Source organism: Drosophila simulans, chromosome 3R (assembly GCF_016746395.2).
Source record: "Drosophila simulans strain w501 chromosome 3R, Prin_Dsim_3.1, whole genome shotgun sequence".
In the NCBI taxonomy this organism is placed as follows: domain Eukaryota; kingdom Metazoa; phylum Arthropoda; class Insecta; order Diptera; family Drosophilidae; genus Drosophila; species Drosophila simulans.
In genome coordinates, this window is record NC_052523.2 from 1544450 (window position 1) to 1567616 (window position 23167).

General features: G+C 44.9%; 2 long non-coding RNA genes across 2 annotated transcripts; one reads left to right on the forward strand and one right to left on the reverse strand.

Moving 5' to 3' along the window:
* The first annotated feature begins 4692 nt into the window (after positions 1 to 4692).
* Positions 4693 to 8050, forward strand: LOC123327261. Its single transcript, XR_006541873.1, has 3 exons — positions 4693 to 5113; positions 7771 to 7864; positions 7915 to 8050. It is a non-coding gene; the product is annotated as an uncharacterized LOC123327261 (long non-coding RNA).
* Positions 8051 to 20548: 12498 nt separating this feature from the next.
* LOC27209152 lies at positions 20549 to 21791 on the reverse strand. Its single transcript, XR_001601222.2, has 2 exons — positions 20904 to 21791; positions 20549 to 20839 (listed from the first exon to the last, which is right to left on the reverse strand). It is a non-coding gene; the product is annotated as an uncharacterized LOC27209152 (long non-coding RNA).
* Between the last annotated feature and the right edge of the window lie 1376 nt (positions 21792 to 23167).

The window sequence follows — 23167 nt, forward strand, 5'->3', positions numbered from 1 at the left end:
CCCAATCTCATAAATCAGTGTACTGCTTTTTTCCTGATTTTGAAATTTGCAATCTCCATTTATTCACTTGAAATGAATTTCCTCGCTAGAAAAGCTTATATTTGAACAAAACTTACTTATTTCATGTTTCACGCATGTCCAAACTACTTGAATCATCTATCAAAATTCGCATCAATCAAACGCCCCTCGTCCAACTTCACCAACCGAATGGCAGCCACACCTCGCGATCGGACGACCTACCTCTGCGATATGAGGCACACATCTCGCCCCTCGATTTTGGCCTTTGGAGGGTCTTAATTGAAAATTTCTGTCATGAAAAATACTCGTAAAGCACGTTTCTAAGAAGTAGCTCAGACAATCGAAGGTATTGTGTGTGTACAATATAAATTTCACATAACAATTGTACAATATGCATAACAATGACGAGTTCCAGTTTCAATACACCGAACCTCATCAGAGTCTGGACCCAACAAAGAACACAAGTGTTCCGGTGGAGACCAACTCGACAGAAGCCCAACTGATCCAAACTCAGCCGAACTGAACTCACAAAAACCGGGCTGGGATTATGGATATGGATGGAAAACTATTGTCTGGGCCAGGGCACGAAAATGGTGAGGCATGCATAAATCAAAGCCTATAAATATTTCTGAGCCAAAGATGAGCTGGCTATCAGCTGCCTCAGTGTTTGCACTGACGAAAAATCCAATGAAAGATAGAAAGATATCTGAGTATTCCAGAGATACATCACTTCCCTAGAGGTTCTTCGGCCATAGCTGCTTTTTATTCTATGCGAAACTGATTGTTTTCCGTGTAGCTTGGTGTCCGAGGAGGAACTTTCGAGTACCGAAAGGCACTTCAACCCGTTCTCCGGGTAGAGGCCTCGCAGTCCGGCTCAAACGCACACTCGGGCGTATTCGAGTAAGACAAACAATATAAACTTCAAAAACGCTTCGTTGCATATCAAATTAATTACAGAGCGAGGCCCCCCGAAGGAGGGAGGGAGGTGGACAGACCCGACCAGCCTGTCTGCCGCTCTGTCAGACAACCCTTGGAGATTGTTTTCTTCTGCAGGCCCGAAAACTTTTTGCACAAAAGCGAGTTAAGCTTTTGTGACTGCACAGGGGGGTGACTATCTGGGGTAGAGGGGTTGAGCAGGGGAGGAGGGGCAGAGGGGACAAGGCGACAGCTGACAGCCAACAACTCATGCACAGTGAAAACTGAAGGCATAATTTATGCCTTCAAAGTGGATTGTTCAAAGAAAACTTGGAACATTTTTCCCCCGAACAACAACATCACCAGCAGCCAGAGCCGCCAGAGCACGTCCTGTCCTCATCCTCAACCTATGTATTCTTCATCCACATTCCCTTTCTTGTTCCCATTCCCGTCCTCGTCCTCGTCCTCGGTACGTTCTTGTCAACATTGAGAACAATAAAGTCGAAAACAAGATGAATAGCCGCTGCCGAGGATGTCATCGAATTGGATATGCTCTTTACATTGCTATTTCAAGGAATCTTAAGGGATTTCCCCTCGATCTATCGACGATCCTCCCAGAATGACAGGAAATCATGTTCTTCGATCGAACTTGAGTGAATGCAAGACAATACCTTAGGTAGGTCACTCTGGACTGGTTTTAATAATTGGAAAAATCCCGGATGTGACTAGAGAGTTTATTACATTATTATGTAGAATAAAAATATGAATAGTAAGTAAAAGGAAATATGTTATTTTTGTGATAAGCGAATAATATTATTTAGTTTAAATCTATCTTATCTTATCTATCTATCTTAATAAAAGTGATATATATTTGAAGACACCATTCATTTACAATCCATGATAATACATTTAAAAACTTTCTTTTCAAATCAATGCCAACTGCAAATCAGGACAAGGATATTGTGCAAATTTATTTGGAAAGAGCAATACAAAGTCCGTGGAAACTGTTTCCAGATACGTGTGGTTTTTGTGTGTTTTTCGGTCATGGCAAAACAAAAACAAAACACGAGCTGAAGAAAACTAAAACGCAACTAAAACTGAAAATTTGAAACAAAGAGATATGCGGCGACAGAAGCAAACCCAAAGTAGAGCTGAAACTCATTCATTCCGCAGAGCTCGGTGTTCAAACCGAATCGTCCGGGAAGCCAGAAGATTCTCGGAATGCGCCGGAAAGGGTACGTTTTCGGGCTGGGGGCTTAGGACTTGGGACTTGGGACTTGGGCCTTGGGACTTCGGAGTGAATGGGCTAAGCTCACGCACTGCCACGCCCCCGGCCCCAAAAATGTTATTTTAACTACATTTCGGCTTTTTATGGCGCTGCTCCCCGCGAGCCCTGTCCCCTTGTGCGGACGCTCCTTACGGCGAAATATTGTACATTTATTAATACATAATCATCTTTGTTGTCGAGCAGCGGCAACATGAGAACCGGCCACATGGATGGGGATGGGGATTGCAGATTGGAGATTGAGGTCCCCACGGACAACTGTTGTGCTCCGTGCTCGGGTTCCCCTGTGTGTTCTCGCCAATTAAAAAATGAAGCAGTAAACTCGTAATAGATACGAGATGGGAGCTCCTATCTGCCCTCGGTCGAGCCTGTGGTCTATTGTCGTCGTTGGTGGACGTGTTGTTCGGATCGGGTTCTGGGAAATCCAACCTAGTTAGTAAACTCGAGCTGACTGCCCCGAAAATGTGTTTTTTGTTATTTTCCCTCGGCTTTGTTTTTACTTTCGGGCTTGTTTTGTTCGAGCTGGTGGTGCTGGTTGCTTAGTTGTGCAGAAAGGCCGATTACTCGAATGAGTGTAATTTGTTCACGTTGCAGGGGCTGCCGATGGTTGCCACCGCACCGCACCGACTGACTTACTAGAAGAAGTTGAGTCCCGCTTCCCCGAAATATGGTGTTTGTACGAGCTGCCTGCCGGGTTTCGTATGAGCATGCCTGATAAATATTTTCGTCTGAATGCATTAATCTGGGAATTAGTTACGGAACAAGCTGACACCACAGATGGAGGCCGGCAATCCTCAGGGGGAGGATCATCTTTTCGAACTGGTCTGGAATATGCAGTAAATTTCATACATATCTTTCATAATCTCAGGTTTTCCACAGAACGCACAAACATCTGCCAGATCAAATCGGGGAACTCGGAAAGTATTCATTATGGGTAACTTTAATGCAGCTTAGAAGCAAATCAACCTTTCTAAAGTTATAGTCATATGATTATTTATGATTATTTCTCAATAAGCTAATGATACAGAAATATGTAGGTCTTAGTAACAGTTTGTACCATTAAAATCAATTCAGCAACGGATGTTTCCTAACAAAGCACAAACTTGCGCAGAGTTGTAAATACTTGATTGCGAAGTATTTCTTGTTTTTGATAGTCAAAACTTTGGTGACATATGTACATATTTATTTTGATTGTACGCTGTTTACTCAAGAAAACATAAATGCCTCATCAAAATGTGATGCAAACTTGTTATTTTTGTATGCACTCTATTGGTTTTTATCCTATGACTTTGTGAATATGTTCCATTTATGTTAATTAGCAATGGTACAATACAAACCATTTCCGGCCATTTGAGAGCACCTCACAATTAGTCGACCACCAAATTGCAGACTGGAAGGCAGATGAGGCTACACCAATCACCGCACAGATCCGATCTGATCCGATCCCATCCCATCCCATCCCATCCCATTAGCTAAAACTAGGGTCGAGACAAGCGGCCAGTTCCTGTCGCCCGAAATTGGCAAGAAAAGCAGTTCAGTGGTCCAAAAAAGAAATGCTAATGAGCGGCGAACAAACGAGTCGAAACGAAAACTGGACGTCAGTCCATTGTTGAGTGACTAGTAACTAAAACGAGGGCACTGAAAGAAAATATTAATCTGTAGGTATATCTTGTATATTATTTAAGTCCAAAGACACATCCTTAACGGGTACTTCATCGAGTCTTCTACACCTTTTTTTTCCAGTGTTGCTGACTGCCAAGTGAATGCCTGAATGACCGACTGAATGAATGAACGAATGAAGGAGGAGAGCACTTCGCTCCATGGAGCGACGCACAATTCAATTGAAAGAAACTGTTGCCCGGATCGGGACTGAGCTTCAAAGTGGGTTTTGGAAGTGGATGTGGAACTGGAAGAACTGCCGGCTTACCTTACCTTTCAAATTGATGAACAGCAACAAAGGCTGCGGGGACAAAAGAAAACCGGGCATGGAAAAGCGACTTTCAAAGTTTCCAACGCGACAATGTGAGTGTATTTTATACACATTTTTCTTTCTCTTGCGAAATTAATGAACTATTCAAATGTCAAAGGATCCGAGGGCAAGAAACGCCGAACGAACAGTTGGTGACAACAACAAAGCGGGCCAACAATAAAAATGAGTCCAGCCAAGAGAAAACCATAAAAAGATTTTTCCCGTTTTATGAGTCTGTCCCCCGTCCCTCAGTTTTTTTTTTTCTTGCCCAGTGTGAGTATGCGCATTCACGAAATTCAAAAAGCAATTTACCAAGGCATCGTGAAAGGCAATGCACGGATCTCGTTCATCGGGCTCTAAGTGCCTCCAAAGGACGAGGAGCAGCAGGTCGAGGCGAGGCGTCAAAACTCAGACGCGGCTGAGGACGAGCTCTCAGGGACCCAGACAAAAGCGAGGTCTTCCGAACACACACACATACGTATATTCTTGTAGTACGTAAATGAGTCGTCCGTGCTGGGTTTTTATTGTCATTGCGTTTTATAGACAGTTTTACGAGCTAACGAAAGTGGTTCTGCTGCGGGGCAAGGGAAAGGAGCGGCCCCGCGATAATGCCCCATTCCGATCCGATCCGTTTCGATGCCGGCATATTTGGGGTTTTACGATCCCGCCGCCTTCGCCGACAGCGTGTATTGGGAAAACTGTAAATCACACTTGCCCACGGAGCCACGGACAGATATACGGACAACGGACAGATATACGGACATACATATACGGACATTGCCCCACATTGGACCAGAGCCGCGATAAAACGTCGCACATGAGATGTGTATTAGCGTGTCTGTTAAATTGTTTTTAGTTGCCGACGCGTCTGCAAATGAGCCATTGTTGAAAGGATGGGGAAAGGCCGTTGGGGCCGCGAGTAAGGGGTAAGTGGGGGAACTGCTGGTATTGAAGCTCTTTAAATGTTGCTACTTACGCGGGCGTATGGCTGCGAACTCATTCTCGCCCGATGTTGCATTACGAAACGGTCTCATGCATCTGCAATCTACACACACACACTGACTTCGTGGTTGGGGGTGCCAAATGGAGGAGGGGGTTGTGGGCGGACGGTGGGTGTTTTGCCGCACGATGTGGTGTGAACTCATTGTGAATGGCCATTCATCGCAGCAGTAGAGTTCGAAGCTCTTAAGAGCTTCGTATTCGGTAATTTACAATGTGCAAAGTTCCTCATTTGTGAATTTCAGAGAGCGCTGAGGTGAGAATTGATATTCTTCAAGATAGCTGAAGAACCGAAGTAACAATGGAGCAGCGATTCCTACAGGCAAATTCAGTGGCAAATGAAACATGCTACGAAAATACATTTGAGTGCTAACGTCAGCTTTACCAAGTTGGAAATTGTTCATTCTGGGGGTTTTTTAATTCACTGGAATCACTGGTGTAGCAAGTGGTCATCTATTTAGCTTTTCTGTGATAACCCAACTTATAAACAGACAGAATAAATATAATCTAATCGTAACAAATCCGTACATTGAAGGAACATTTTAAGCATTTGTAGTTCCCCATTCCGATCATAATACTTTAAAAAGCTTAAGTGCTCAAATTGACCTCGGTTAATGATTGCCAGACTCATAGTCTGGCAAACCTCGGTTGCAAAAGTACCCCTTCTGCTTCCTTTGGTGCATTGCACGCCCAATTACACCTTACATGTCAATTTAGCAACTTCAACTCAGCCAGCAATTTACTTCCCCGTAGGAGTTCTCGTGCATCTTGCAGTTGTCGATTTGCGATTTGCGAGACTCGAGTGTGAGCTTAAAATGTTTTGCGAGTATCTGTTAATTGTGTCGCATGCATTTTTAATGTCATTTACCTGGCGAGCGGCACTGGCCCTCCGCTGATTTCTAATTAAAATGCACATCGGGCGGGGAAGTCAGCATCTTCGGCGTTATCAACAACTTTCAACCTCATCAAAGCGACTGGCACTTTGGAAATTAATTGCTGACTCCGACTCACTCCGCAACTTGCGCCCTCCGGATCTCCTTTCATCTGGCTCTTGAAGACACTCGACACGTTGGCGCAATAAAAATAAAACTCATTACGATAAATTGCAGGGGGAAATGAAGGGCCGAGGCACAGCGAAAAGGTCGCCATAATTCAAGGGAAATGCTCGAAAGTCGCTTCATCCACAATCCGATTCGCCGTTCTTCGGTCACTCGAAGCCATTGAGAAAAGCGAATTGGATTTTCATTCGAATTTTGAATTCATAATTCTACGGAGTTGTCTCCGTGGCTGCGGTGGAACCATTCAAAGGAATCGGGTTGTGTGCAATCGGTCTGCGGCTTCAAGCGAATCAGGTTTGCAAATATCTTTCGCATGAACGAGACACATAGACAGAGATATTCTCCCCCGACGACCTTCCCCGCCGATTACTCAGAACTTTTCATTTCGCTTTGCATAATTTACAATTTATTATTTGGCGTAATTTATTGTACGTGCCGCAATTTATGCACAAAATGTTGAACACAACGCTTCATTAATCAGAGTCCGAGCTTTCCCACAGCTCCAAGACTGCGAGATACACAGACCGAAAGCCATGCGTATCCATGAGATAGATATGCTTCGGGAGTGTAGTACCTAGCTACCTAGTGATGGATATATTGTTGAAAATATTATGCAACATAAAGGGATAGGTTTTAAATTAGTATGGTAAATATAATAAATTGTTATAATAATATTATAAAACCCTTCGTTTTTCCTGTGTATAAACTTCCATTTCCTCCGCCAGTCAGCTCTCTGAAATACTAATTAAGCTTAATGTAATGCACATACATATGCGATATGCGATAAGTCGGCGGGGTTAGCCTATCCGAGATTATAACGACTGCGGACTGCGACTGGCCTCCCTGGCAGCACAATATATTTATATTGTATTTAGGTGGCTTGTCAGCCGGTGATTGATGTGGCAGTGGCTGCTGGCTGCTGGCTGCCGGCTTTGGACTTTCTGCCATATTCGGCGCACAAAGCCGGCTTCCAATCCGATCCGAGACTCCGGCGGTGATAAATTGTGGCCCAAACAATGCGTATGACTTTTCAAAATGAATTCATAAACTCGCTGTTTGAGAACGGGGCCTGCTCTAGTGAGCTCATTGTCTGGGCTGGGTATCCTATCCAATTGTATCGGGCGGAGAAGATAACCACCGGGCAAAAAGACCATGGGAATCAATGAGGGCATTGCGTCAGTGGAGGGATTAAATTCATGCGTATAACTTTTTATGGTCCAAAACTACTCATGACCCAACGTTTTAATTCGGAAGTGAGTGAGTCAGGTAGGGAAAAGTAGTCGTTTCAAAATTGGGTAGAAGTATTTCTTTCCGACATCTTAAGTTAGTTAAAGGTCTTATACCTAAGCGACATTAGAATTAAGTATTCATTAATAAATTAATTCCAAGTTCAACACATTATATCGAAATCCCTTTTAAAGTCGTTAGACCTGGATGCCAAATGTTCCCATCACAATCCTAGCTAACATCTAGCATTTGGCATTATAAATATTCATAAGACTAATTCGTGAAGATCTCATTTGCAGATCCCCAAGCTGCCCATCGATTTTGAATGTGTCACGGAGGGATTATGGACTTTAAATGAGCGCACAATGGACCATCTTTCAATTCAACTCGAAAGTATCTCTCGAATGGCGTGTATCTTATTTTGATTCCTCTCCATTTGCCAGCTTGCCACGACATTTCTTAGCGACCCTCATCATAATTCCCGAGCCTTGGTTTACTGTGCCCTCATTGTTTGTTTTCACATAATTAAATTCAAACAGCGAGCTGGCAGACAACTTTGTGTGGCAGGCGCCCCATATGCGATGCGATCGAATGTCAAGAAGTTGTGCTCCTCTGGTCTTTGGATTGGGTTTGCTTCCCGAACTAAAAGCCAAATAAACAAATGGACGGCATTGAAAAGTGTTCAGTGCTCTTAGAGGTTTCGGAACGTCAGTCGAAGGCGCATTGAGCCAAAAAACAAAGGCCAGGCATACAGAAGAACCCAGCGCGTAATTCAATTAGAGGCAGAGCATTCTAAGAGCTTTTGGCCAGAACCGAGAACGAGAAGCAACCGATTTCCGCTGCTCGGATGGCAGGGCGCCCAAAGAATCTCTCCGTTCGGCGTCCTCAAAGCGAGCTGACTTTCATCTATTAAAATATACAAATTGCTTTAGCCGCGTGGGGTGGGTTGGTTGGGTTGGTTGGGTTGGGTGGCTTTGGGGTGAAGGGCGTTGCCGCTTGTCGCCCTTGTCACTTCACACGGTCTGTTGCCCAGGACGAGGGGTGGTTGGGAGGGGATTGGGGCTGGGTGTCGTGGGCAGGGGACGGGGGGTGCTGTCCCATGCGCGTTCGTCTTTGACATTTTTAAATTGATTTTTTCGCCGCTGGCTCCGTCGACAAAAGCCACATCAGCTCAGGTGTATCCGTTCACACGCCACCTAATTAGTTTTGCCGGCAGGTTGAGTCGAAGGGGATGGTGGGTGGTGGGGTAGCGGGTTTTATAGGAGGGCTCTAACCCTCATCGGGGATGGTTAAATTGGCTCAATCATCGGACATTTTTCATTTACAAAATAATTGCATCTAATTCGAGGCGTGTGTAATTAAAGGCTCTACGGCAAATGACTTTTTCATTGATCGATTCGACCCATATACATTTTGACATTTTGTCTAAATATGATGTATCTTTTACATTTTCCCAGTATAGTATCTAGTATAGAAATAACTATAATAGTGTGCAACTCGATGCGATTTGAGTTGGATTGGAGTCACTCGGGACTGACTGGGTGTGACCGACTATCGGCAGGGCGCTGTCTACAAATTGCAAATTGATTTTTATCGATTTCCCATAATCAGAATTATTATGGAGAACGCGAAATATCACTCGGCTCGTTATTGCTCACGTCTCGGGTTGCCGCAAGTCTCTTGTCTCGAATTGAAAGTTGATTTTACAATATGATAAGCGTGCGCAAATTACACGAGAGACCTGCCCCGGGCTTCGAGGTTCGAACCCACACTCCCCGACCCTCGGCCATTGGTGTGTGTTGGCATACGCCTATAAATTTGTTGATTATCAGAGACTTTTTTAATGAATTTGGAGGGGCCGCACCCGTGCTAGTTGTTGAATACCGATGGTTGTTGCCTCCTGCCCGTCTACACATGTCCACATGTCCACATGTACTCCCTGCCATATGCAACAATGTCGGCGCAGTCTGCTAGTGATATATCTTTCCTGATGGCCTCAGACACGCACGCGACGAGTTGAGCTCCACTCGTAGGAGATAGACAAGTCGGCCTGGGCGGAGCTTTATGTGCAGTTTGCATGTGAAGACCCCATGGTGATGGGCAAGGGGATGTGGTGCAGGGGGCGAAGGGGAGGGCGTTGTACCAGCCCCGAGGAAAGATATAGCCATATATATAGAAACCAGCCCAGAACCGTGTGGAGTTATTAAAAGGTCTTGGCATTTAGCTAAAAGCAATTACTTGGTGGCTCATAATTGGAAAACTGCCTCAGATGTATAGAATGTTGAATATATTTCAGTATTGATTGATGGCATTTGAGTATCCATTTATACCGAAGTTGACAAGTAATGTATATATATTTGTCAAATGGAACTGGAATCTGCGAAGAATTGCAGTGTCAGCTTCGTCTTCTATGTTCCTTAAACCAAAAGGTAGACAGGTAGCCAGCTCAATTGTCCAAGTTGCTCCCAGGGAATCCATCTTTTCAAGTGCGAATTGAGTGAAGTCCCTGCTCCCTTTCACTGGGCATAGTAGTTATCATTAGCAGAGCAAGTTGTTGAGCCTGTAGGCTTAATTTCATACATATTTTGAGAAGGGTCACGTTTCCCCATAGGTCGTTAGCCCCCTTCGAGGCTTTTGCCCCTTCTGTTAGTGCCCTCCAATGCCAGAGGCCTTGTCCTTTGTTCACTTGATTGCTTTGATAGCATCGAGGGTACGGAATCGTGTTGAGGGGTACGAGGTTCGAGGTTCGAGGTACCCTCCACGGTAGTCCGGCTTACTTCCCCTTCGGTGCACAGGAGGACTACTGCGGTTGGCCTTTTTTCGCCTGCATGGCATGAGTGACAACCCTTGCCGCCATGAGCTCGAGTCCCTTCTAATTGCTTGCGTAACCTGAGGCGAAGCGAGGGACGGGCGGCTGGAAAACGTTCATATTTCAAAATCGTGCTCAATAAATATTTTCGCTGGTCCCGAGCAAATATTCGCATAAGTACAAAGAAGCGAAACACAAACGTGCCGGGGCCTCAGACATTTGGCGAAAGATTTAAACGGAAACGAGCGATTCCTGTGCGAATCGAATGGGACTTTGGTCGTGTTTCGTGCCCAGAAATGAATGCATGCCACTTACGAGCAGAGTTTGTCGCCATTCATTTCATTTCATTTGAGCTGCGAGCTGCGCTGGATGGCAGCGGCAGAGCCAGTGGCGTAGTGGCCCACGAAGTTGAGAAGGGTCCGGGGATCGGTCTGGTTGAGTTGAGTTAAGTTGAGTTGAGTTCTGCGCGACAGGAAACGCAACTTTAGCTTCGACTTGGCCCGAAAGAGGCGCCACGATGGATGATTGAGCATGATTGAGGGGCCTCGCTTTTAGTCTGCGAATTGCACAACCGGCGGGGCATATCTGAGTACATTCAAGAGCTATATCTGCATATACATATATACATATGGCGGCGAACCCTTGCAACTCGAACGAGCTTGAGACTCTAAGAAAATGTATCTAAATGCCACTTTTGATATTATGCGCTTATGATTCATTAACATGTTGCGATTTCGGTCAAACACCAATTCCAAATCAAATAATTTCATTCAAAGGTGCTTGATAGTCCAATAATTAACAAAAAAAAAAAGGTATCCCATAGATTAAGGTCGTATCCTAAATTAAGGTCTGAGAGGTTGAAGCACTACGACGTACGCACTGCATCTATAACTAATAGAAAGCCCTTTAAATACATTCCACACCACTTCCACTCCGTTGAATTACAAATGGTTCTCGTTAGGGAAGCTCGACTGTGCAGTGTGTGCGGCTCTGTTTGCAATTCTCAGTGGTGCCCATGAATGGCTTCGTTTATTTTGAACACGTTACTCAAACAATGTTTTTGGTTTATTTAAATTTCTTTCTTATGGCGAGCAACAAGGAAAGCCATGCAAATGCCGACCGCTTGTATAAGTTTGCCAGCCCAGCCGCCCATCCCCCGCTCCGCCCACTGCGCTCCCTCCCCCGTTGAGGAAGCCCGCGTTGGGTAAACATTTGAATTTTACATTAAAGGCGGCGCAAAACATTCGCATTTTTTGCCATTTCCCCTCTCATTATTTAAACAAAACGGCGTCACAGTGCAGAGCAAACAATTCGCCAGTGGCCCCCACAAACCAGTGTTTGCTTTTTAAAGCGCCAATGCCGCCGAGGAGTCAGGATGATTCGGAGCGGAGGTGGGAGCACAGGGAGCAGGGAGGATGCACATCCAGCAGATAAAGATACAAAAACGCAGTGAAGCTTTCGGTTTTGGTTTTCGGCTTTCGGCTTTCAGATGCGGATTCCGATTCGGGTTTGGATTGGGATTGGGATTGAAACTGGGATTGGGGTTGAGGTTCGCATCGGGTTCACATTGTGTGCCAAATGCAAACAGAAATTCGAATTTTAAAACTTTTTGCGTGTATGCGGTTTGGCAAACAGGAACCTTAACTTTGCCGTTATTCTAGAGGGGCAGAATGGAATGGAATGGAATTTTATTTGCCCACGGTATCGGGCAAACAAAGTGGAAGCACAAGGTTCCAGCCCTTTTCTTGTCTTTTGTCACAGGCACATTTGACAAACAGTCAGCGAAGTGGGAACTGGGAACTGGGATAGAGTTTCCCAGCCAAGTTCAATTGGGTTGACTTCGGCGGCAGCTGATTCCGATTTGTATCTAATTGTATGCAAACAAAATCACATATGCGGGCGTTTTGTTCGCTTCGCCATTCAATTTTATGCATGAAGTTGATGGATTACTTATGAATGCCTCCTGGGATTTCTTGTGGGCTGGATGTCGAACCCAGGCGGAAGAATAACAGATTGCAGGGGATAAGCATAATGACCGCAGGGAATTGGTTCCACGATTCTGGATGTGAAATTCGGCTTTGGTAAAGAACATATGGCCGTTGATTGCCTAACATGCGAAGTCCGCTTATATTTGAAATCAATATTTCTTTGAAGCCTTTTCTCGTAAGTGAAAAAGTAGTGTTAAGTGGAAAATGTACAAGCCAATCTTAAGGATGAAAGATATAAAATAAAATAGCATGGTTCTTAATTTCAAAGCGTTTCCAACATCATCCGATTATGAACAGTCATATCCTGTTTATTAATACATCTATATTATTAACTTCGAACGCATATTTGTCGGTCCTTTAATCCCACGACTTAATGACTTTTAGGAACGCCGCACTCAATTAAACTTGTAGATCAACAGTGACCCCATTTATTAATGCAAGCACTTGGCCGGCACTGAATAAACAACAGCCACTATCATATCGAACCTAATAGCATTGTAATGGATACTCCTGACCTCCTGTAATTGGCCACTTTAAAACCACTAGCAGTAATACCACCCCCCGACCATCAATGATCGGAAAATAACTATAAGGCTGAATGTGCGGTGGCTTAGTCACAGGTAATCAGGCCATTTATTATCCAAGCCCCTCCATGTACACATATATAATTATAGTCGCGGAGCCTCTAAATTGTAAGCCCATTGTGCCTATGCCTCCCCCACGCGGCCATTTTTGCATTATTCATCAGATCGACCGGCTGGCTGACTTTTTTATTTGCCATAATTTGCACCATCACCATCACGGAGTAACTTTCGTCGATGCCCCGCTCGGCCGAGTATAAAAGTTAAATGAGTTCCTATTTTAACGGGCGCATGAAAATTACAGGGGCCGCCAGGAGCCTGTAATTAAGCGCCGTTCTGTCCACGACACGTCAATCAGCCAGTCATTCTCTCAATCGAGGGTGAGCTGGGAGGACGAAGGGCGAAAGGACATAGGAGGAGCGGCAGCCGTGCCGATTCCCAGGCTCTGGGGTTGGCCATCGTCCGGATTAGCGCTTACGTGGCCATTTGGCCAGGACCTGGGGCACAAATTCGAAACGAGGTCATTAAGCAATTTAATATTTTAAGAAACTGATAATAATCGAACCGCACCACTGCGAAGTGGACCCGGCTCAGGTAGGCCGATGTCAGCTTTTGGCCTTACGTTTTAGTATCAGTCGAGCACTCCGCCTCAGCTTTAAAAACTTTGCGGTCAGGCCTGCACTGAAACAAATCAATCACTTATTTACATATGTACATGTAACCTTTTCTTACTACAGACTGAGCTGGCATACATCAATCATTGCTGATTTATTTGTTAATATGTTTAATTCATATCAACATATCTCGGCGATATTTTCTATAACAGTTTTGTATACTCCGATTGTTTATTACCAATATATTTCTGCCAAATATATTTCATTGACTTGACTTTTCGTTGACTTTTGACTTGGTAAAAACCAACTGCCTCATTTTTGAAACTCGTCATCTGACAACTAATCCGACAAAAATATAAAATGTTATTTTTCAAAGTAAGCCGCTTATATGGCTCCCACTAGCAGAGATTAGGGCTTGGAGTCCGAAGGTTTTCTTAGAGTGTACCCACCAGCTCGGGATTGGGTTACGTGCTCGGTAGCACAAAGCGCTCACAGTTAAAGTGAATTTTGTATGACACTTGCACGAAATATTAAGGTGTAATGGGTATTAAGCTGCGAACACGGAGTGGAAAGCTGACAACGCTCCCAACCGCAACTAGATGGAGAAATACAAGCGGACAAACGTACAAGTGCGGCTTAGTGACACGTCTTCGACTTTGCCAGGGGCGCAGAGGGGCACTTGGGGGAAAGTGGTGTCAGCCGGGGAGAAGTGTAATCTTACACGCACCAAATAGCAAAGTCATATACATTGGCCAGCATTCCCCAGCCATCTCCAGTATCTCCATTTCCATTTTCAGCCCAGACCTCGAAGATGGCAGGCGATGGCTTTCGGTGTGCGTTTCTTGGAGTCACCAAGCCAAGAGATGCTCTTCTTGGGGCTAACGGTCTTCTCAGATAGATTAAACTCATGAATAAGTGAAAGAATTTGAAGGTTAATGTCAGATACCCATTGAACTCCTCCATTGGTGGAATATTAATATTGAAACTTGAAATTTTAGCAGAAGAATAGATAAATCCATCTATCATTAAAGGAACGTATCCTCTATGAGCACCCATGAAAGATTGCTCTTCTGTAGAAACCATAAGTCTCCTTCATGCCAAAATCCTGCGATGTTACACAATACTTAATAAGACCCTTTGACATCTGAAAAGATTATCTTGGCCATAAGACACCTTGAGATCACCGCGTGTAGAACGATCATCTACGATGAAATGCAGATCTATCAGTTTTCAGCTTTGTCATACTTTGCCTGCAGTCGGGATCTCCTGCAGTGGGATTTTCGGAGATGTTCTCGCGTTATCTCGGGATATCTCACCTTTCGCAGCCCGGTCCTCGGGAACAATAAGATCAAACCCTAATCAGCTCATTAGGCACTGGCTCAAGTCGCACTTTCCGCTGCGCAATCTACGTATTTCGATCTCGGCGAAGAGTGTCTTCAAGGGGACGCTGGTACCTGGATTTCCACGGGCTTATTTCGTTTTATTTGTTTCCCTGCCCGGACGTTTGTTTCCCATTTCCATTTCTTATTTCCATGACAATGCCGCTCCGTGACCTCAAAATGTTTGTCACTCGCAAGACCCCGAAATCCCGGACGGACAGCCCAAACGGACAAAGTCGGACACAACTAGACGGACGGACGGACGGACGGACACATGGACGGCGTACACAAAGAGTAATGGCAACACAGCATGTGTGTGTTTATGGCACAGGCACAGACCCGTGTGCAAGTGGCAGTACCTGTGGCCCAGTGAGTTCGTGGTGGTAATTAAACGCAACAACAACATTAACAGCCGGCATAGTCAACCTGTAATTTCATTTTTATGCGCCAAGACTAAAGCCGGGGCGGGACGCACACAGCCGAACAACACATGCACAATTGCCCTGTTCTCCCTTGATGCTCTTTCTCCTTGGACTTAATTACACGGATTAAATATTATACGGCTTTAATGCCCCCTGGCAGTAGGTAACCATAGCCAAGCCCAAGGCACAAGAACCAACAACTGTCTCTCCTCACTTCTGCGGCTCTACAGGCAGGAAAGCGCGAAGGAAAGTATAAAGATAGATTTTCAATACTGGCGATACTAAAACCATTATCTATAATCCATGATCTATGCACCTTTATTAAAAACATACAAAACTCTGATGACCAGTTTAGTGACGAACAATGGTTTTCCATAAGAATAAATATATGAACTTTCTAAAATGTTCCCACTAACCATGTAATAGTACTGCACAGCACATTAAAAGGTGGTTAAGTGTTATTGATATTAATTTCAGTGTTCAATAAGCAACAGCTTCACTGATTTTTCGCTGTGTATCATGAAGCCTACGTCTCACCATTATCTGCCTGGAATAGCCTTAGGCCCAAATTGCAGCTTTGTAATGATCCGCCCAAGTCCAAAAGCGGCAAAACAAACTGCATATTTGGCTGTAGTACTAGTAGATTTCGTTGTCCGGGCTTTTAGTTTCGCCTATTTGTATGTTGGCCATTACTAGTCGTATGTAAGGAAACTAACGCTTCATGTTGTGTTCGCCAAGCCAAAAGCGTCTTTCGGATAATTGTCTCTTGATTTGGTCGTGGAGCTGAGCTGAGGTGAAAATAGTCTGGTTGGCGAAGAGCATTGGTCCGTTTATATGGCATGTTGCTCATGAAACAGCCGCGTCACATCGCCGCCCATATGTCGTGTTCGCCTTCAGATAAGGCGCCAAATTCGTATAATTAGAGGCGTCATGTGTTGTCGCGAAGTGCATAAGCCACTGATTAGTGATCAAGTCTGCTCGACTGGAAGTACCCAGCATATTCATATATCTCATACTCGTTCGTATGTGTGGCCGGAACTAAAAGAATGGGCTACAACTTTTGAATTGAACTACTATGTGTTGAGCTGTATCTATTTAACTATGTGCACAGATAAGCTTTTAGTGTGACTTGACATTCAATAGTAGAGTCAGAAAGTTAGAGACAACCATTCCAGACAACCCAGCTTATTTATAGAATATATCAGACGATTTCCTAATGACGACTGCCACTCCGCAGACACGAAAAATGGGATTACTTTGAGTCGACGAAGAACTCAGGGGCTCAAAAGCAGGGCGCAAGAAACCCAGTCGCTCCCAATTAATGCCCGTGCACATACTCAGGCGTGATTACTTATGGGCATAATTAAACAAACATTTACATAGCCGGCTCCAGTCATATCTAACCGAGGAACCCACTCGACCAGCCGCCCACTCCGCCGGAGCTCGTCATGAATATGGAGAATGAAGGGCCCATCAGCGTATTTTTGGCATTTAATTGGAGTTCATTAATCAAAACTGCGCGGCGAGTGATTGGCCGCAGAGTCGTCGCTGGCCATTTCTAATGACTCAAGGGGAGCATGACATTTCGCTACCCGACGGCCACCCACTGCCAATCAAAGTTTTCCACGGTGCTTTTGCGGCCCCTGGTTTTCGGTTTTTTCCCCTGACTCGCTCCTTGGCTTTTCCACGTTTTGGCCTTATCGCTTTATAACAATCATTAGCTGCGAGCCTTATTTATGCCATTATTATGGCAACTTCTCTGGCCGCCTCGCCGTTTTCGTTGTTGTTTCTGTTTATGTGGCTTTTTGTGCTTCAAATATCAAGTCATTCGCCGCAAGTCGAGCCTCATTTAGTTCTGGCTTGCCATTTGTATCTCAAAGTCTGGCCAACACAATACATAAATTTGTTTTTTTATGGCAGGCCTTTTCGCCGAAGTCATTTTTTCTGTTTTTGAAATTCAGGAAACACGTATGTGCCGTGTTTGTTAATTGCTCAGCTTGTAATTTCAAGATTTCTCGCATCTGAAACGCTACAGCGAACACAAAGAAATAAACACAATAAAATTTAATATTAACGCGGCTGTATAGTATATCTGGTTTTCTTTGTCTGAACTATTGCCTATTTTATTTTTAGATGAGTTTTGAAAGTCATTCCATTCTGTTCAGCTTTTTATCTAACCAGATATGTTTCATCTTTATTATTAGTTTCTAAATGTGTCTGATTGGAGGGCAAGGTGAATGGGTTTTTAGATCTCAATCGGAGGCACTAGTCTTGAGTGGTTGTAACTTCATTATACAGTTCCTTGCATCGGAAAACTCATTCCCCGAGTGGAAGGCTAAACACATTTTCATCTAAATATCTTTAATGCCTTTCCTTAATGTCAATCTTTCCCGCAGACTACACAAGCGTAGCCCCACACTCTTGCTTTCCGTTCCCCTCCGGAGTTTTATCAATTGTAAAACCCATTCCGCCGACTCCGCCCTTCTCTACTACATGTCAGTCATGTCCCAGTCTTCCATCTTCTGTTCCCGTTGGGCGTTTACCCGCCTGCTGTCCATTAATGTTCGAGAGGAAGGTGGGGGTCGGCGAAGGCACTTTTGGGGTAGAACGACCTCCAACTGCGAGACCATTCAATGCACTCGCTGATTATCAGCCTGGTGTAATCACAGCCACAGAACGACATCATCGCCACCACTCTGTGGTGTTGCCCCTCCACTCGACTCGACTCGACTCGGTTTGAAGTTCTTGGAAACATGTTTTTGCACTTACATACATTCAAGAACTCATCTGCCCCACCGAAACTGAGCGATTGTCAAATGAAATTAGCTGCATCCACGTTGCATAGACAAGGACATCAGCCGTTGCCTCACGACTTTTTGTTTGCGGTCGGAGGCGAGGACGTCGGTCCTCGATTCTGAGTCGGCTAACTATCCGAAACATTTTCCCATCATCGTCGGCAGGAATATTGGCATCCGCAGCACGTGTCAATGTGGAGGCGTCCTGGTCTGGGGACACTTTTTGTCGACGTCGAGATAAAATTAATTGCAAATAAATGCGAAAAGCCCCGGTCGCAAACTGCTGACCGAATCCCACATGGCAACTTCGGATACTCTTTCGCATCCGCAAGATGCCAGCGGCTAGATAACATTGCGCTCTACATGGGAAGCAGAAGCATCAAGCGTCGCACCATAAATAGAGATGGATCCGAGCATGAGCACACATAAAAAGGTTACTTTGTTGGGGGAAGGGCACAGCCGACCGGCGAACATTTATTTGAAGCGTCAAACTCGTTTGTCTTATCAGATTATACCCACTGTCAGATATAACTCCTTTCGGATACCCTTTCGGCAGGGCAGGTGGTGTGCGATCAGATCTTTCAGCTCGAAGTGAAAGAAATAACAAAAGCAAGCTCCTCCTAACATATCTAACATATAGTTTTAAATTCTAAGCACGAAACAAATAAATATAATTCAAATATAAGCTACGTTAACAATTTACTGCAAGATTCAGAATTAAAATTCAGGCAGTTAAAGTATTTACCTAATGTATCTACATTTTGTAGCTTCCTAATGAGTCAAAAGAATTCTTCTATTTTCGCAAACTCCACTAAAAAAAGTTTTATTAGTTGTGCATCTTTAGCTGCAGTCTTTTTTTTAAGCAGACGTGTTTTCGAAAGTATTTCATAAAGTATTCGCCAGAGTATTCTAACTTCACCCTCGTCTTCACACGCCTGTTTTTTGCCTTGTATCTTTTTTGCTTACAGTTGCACGACAACAACTTCGACGATGACACGACAAGCTGCGCTGCGATGTCGTAGTTTTGCTTGTTTTTATAGTTGTTGCCGAGTTGGTTGTTGTAGAGCCGGCCGAGTTAGTCATGCGCCTAACTGGGCCCAATCGCCGGCGAGGAGAGCGGTGGCTCCGAAGGGGGGCAGACCAGACCGGCCATTCATTGCAGCCAGTCCCCACTATAAATACATGTGGGCCCCGGCAGATACCCCCGGGATGGCCCACAAGCCGAGCGGCTCATTCATACAGGTAGCTACATCCACTGCCAGCGTCTCCGTCATCGTGCTTTTGTTGGAGTCATTATCATTTTGTCGTCATCAGCGACGTCGGCGCAAATGAAACATAAAATGAAACGCCCCTTAATAGCTGGCCGGTCGGACGGTCGGACGGTCGGCCGGCCTTATGCCTTATGCGTATCTTTCGGATACAGATACGGAGCCACAGATACTTTTACACGGCCACCACAGCCACAACCAGAGCCATAGCCGTAACCGTAATCGTATCTGTGTTTGCTTTTTAGCACAAGATATTTATTTCTTATTTGCCTCTCCTTCTCGTGTCGGATTTTATTTCTGTTAGCACTGCGCCAAAAGCCAGAGCGAAACCGCAACTGGCAACTGCGCTAACGTAATCTTCTTTAGCTACAGATATGGCCCAGAAGTCGGTCCATAAGTCGCGTTATTTGTATTTGTGCCAGTATCCGTGGCCGTATCCGCATCCGTAGCTGTAGCTCTAGCTGTATCTGTATCTGGCTGCGTGACATTTGTGCCAGTTTTTTTCGGTTCTTGCACAACAGCGAGTGCAAGTGCGAGTATCTGCATCCGTCAGATGCAGCTGACTGCGACTAATCCGAGGCCCAATTCGGCGGGGTTCCTGCCTTACACTCAGCCACTTCGCATTTTAATTAAAACGAATCGCGTATTATTTACGCCTGGCGTTATAATTTAATTAATAAGCCTTAATTAAAACCTAATTAGGTTTTAATTGTATTGTGTTGCATGTGGCAAAGACATTCCGCCCGTCTGAAAGTATGTTGTGTAACAGCGGTCCTGGCCTGGCTTTTTGTGGCGTTATTTATGAAGCCTCCACCCCGCATCCTTGGCACTCGGGGGTGGCTCCGAGGACTGGCATTGATAATAAATTCTATTATTGGATTTGCTTGTTGCCTTTGTGCCGCAACGATGCGATACACGCGGTCTAGACCCACTGGGCCGACCCTTTGGTCTTTGGAGGGCGTTGAAGCCCGTCATTGGGGGTGTTTCACCCTCTTTTGCCACTCCCCCTCCCTATTCACTGCCAATCAGACGACCATAAGTGCTGTTTGCTGTCCACACACTAATTGATTAATATTGGCGGCATAAATTAAACATTGATGCTGTCTGGTGGGTAAGAGACGGGACGCATTTGCCCATGAAAGCCATCGTTCCATTGTCGCGAATCATTTTATGGTTGGATTAAAACCGTTATTATTCTTATTTAAGAATAAATACCACGCATTCCGCTTTAATCGGATTACTTTAATCAATAACTGGCCTGAACACAAATATCGCTTTGTGCGATCTAACTGGCAACTGTGTTTTAAAACAAGTAACTATTATTAAAGCCATTCGGAACGCGGCTTTCATTCAATGACTGTTTAGTTGAACATACTTTCCCAAACTGTATCTATTGATAGAATCATCTCCAATTGTCCTCTTCCTGTCTGCACACCGCACAATTCGTGTCTCGACTTTCAATTGCTGTTACCTACATGAATCCATTGTTCAGATCATTAATTTCCGCTTCTCCTAAGAGGAGGGCCTGCATAAGTATGTTTTTATGGGATTACTCTGGTCTAACGGAAGAGCTTACCTTAGCGGCTGCTTGGGCTTTCCTCCGGTCTTCCATCGCATTGGACTAGTTTCTATCACTCTTTTTAAACCGCCGCATCGCAAAATGTGGAGCGAATAACCGAAGAGAATCGGATAAAAAGCCGACAGATCGAGCAGCTTATAGAGCAGTTATGAGCTGGTCGGCTAAGCGATTCAACTGGGTTACAATAATTAGCCGGAGCCCCGGCTCCAAAAGCAATTTTCGGGCGTGGATGCAACTGCATGTGGCTCTCGTTGCCTCTTCGGCCCGATGTGGCGACCCCAAACAATGTAATTCCATCATTTATACCAATTTCGCCCATTTATCCGCAAACAGTTTGCAAAAAAGAAGCGGCTGCAGTGGCAACAATGGACACAGTCTGATCTGGGCTTGGTTCGGAAATCGCCCCTGCCTGCCTCTGGTTGTGGATGCGGCTGGCGGTGCCACCAATTTGGCGATTTTTCAGTCAACGTTCAATGCAATGATTTCTTATTTAATATATATACCATTTGGGGGATATGTATATGAAGTAAAAAATTGTTTTACACTGTTACAGCCAACTTCTATAGGGCTGGGGTTTCTTCGGTCTTAGTTAGAGTTATATGGACTTACAACAACCTTCCGATAAAACTAGTATAATACTATAATACATAGTAAGTAATGAAAGAATGCTTTAGGTTTTGAAAATATTTAAATTAAGCCCTGCCAGGCTTTAGCATCTCCAACGTGGACTGCCATGTGCATGGGAATGGCAATGGGATTGGAAATGGGTATGGATGGTATAAGTATGAGTATGGTATGGGTATTGGGCTTCAGCTCGGGTATGGATCCATTGTGTGCAGCTTGTTTCCGCTGCCGGTCCCGCAATTGCTGTTGCTTTTTTGTTGCTGTTGCTTTTTATGCGAACGTGCGTTACGTTCTGCTTACAAAACGGATTAAAAGGTTACACAAGAGCGTGCAGCAGCCGTCAATTCCTCCAGACGAGGAGTCCGAGTATGAGTATGAGTCTACGTCTGAGTTGCAGTTGGAGCTGCAGCCGGAGCTGGGGTCTGACTCTGGGTTCGAACCGGGCACGAAAGCCATATCCATGCCATAGATGCAGCTATAGTCATAAGGCCATGAACAAACGCTTTGGGGAGAGGGATGCACTGGAAATGAAATTAGTTACTCTCAATGAGGATTACTTAAGATGAGTTATGTACCATATGCTTACGACCACATTTTATAAGGCAAAAACTTTATTGATTTTAAATGACATGAATAATTAAATAAATAAATTTGTGGCTATAAAAGTGCTACATAAGTCTCAGTGTTTACACTGCATGGCATTTTAACCATAGTATGGAAAACGAAAACTATCTTCGAGATAGAAGTTGTAGAGATTAATTTATTAAAAAATATTACAATTTCAGCTCGAGAATTCGAAATTCTTCCCAGTGAGCCCCGTAGTCATGGCCTGCCACATACATGGGTAGACACAAATGCAGTCACTTTATTTGCAGGCAGTCTGCGACTGGAGCTCTCCGCTTCTTTGCCACGCACATGTTGGTCACGTTATCCACATGGATGACACCAAGGGGTAAGGGGGTTTTTGCAGGGAACTTGGGGCACAGGAGGCACGGGGCACGGGGCAGGAGGCTGGGACGACCAAAGACGACACTTCAGTTGTGGCTTGCGGTTTCTTATCTGTCACGACATTGCCCCAGTTGCCAGATGCCGCAGCCGACGTTAGCAATTTCTTTATGACACTCCACTATGCGCACTCCAGTGCTCCCCGATGCCAGCGGACCCTAAGAAACAATCATAATAAAAAAAGGGCATTACAGACACGCAATGACCAAGTGACTGCAGTCGGTGCATCTCCGGCTGCATAATTAATTCACCTTACTGCAGCCCTCAGCCATCTCCGGCTGCAGCGCCACCTACCGGGCCAGAGGTCAATTAAGTGCTTTGTGCGGCAATTAGTCCGCAGTCCGCACCCAGCTCGCTGAGTTCCTCGAGTGCTTTCCTCATCCGCGATGGCTTTTCCTTCCCAGTCGCGCCATATTTACTTTTATTTCCGAGCGATTACGCGTATTGACATTGCTCTCGGCGCTTGGCTCTGGCTGCCACATTTAATTGATAATTCCTGTACGTTTCTGTGCCGGTGCAGATAAAGAAAATGGGCTCGCCGCCCAGAACATGCCCCTTCCAACGGCCCTCCTCCTCCGCCCCTTGTGTTGTTTATTTATAGTTTATGGCCGCGGCCCTAGGCGGTCTCTGAT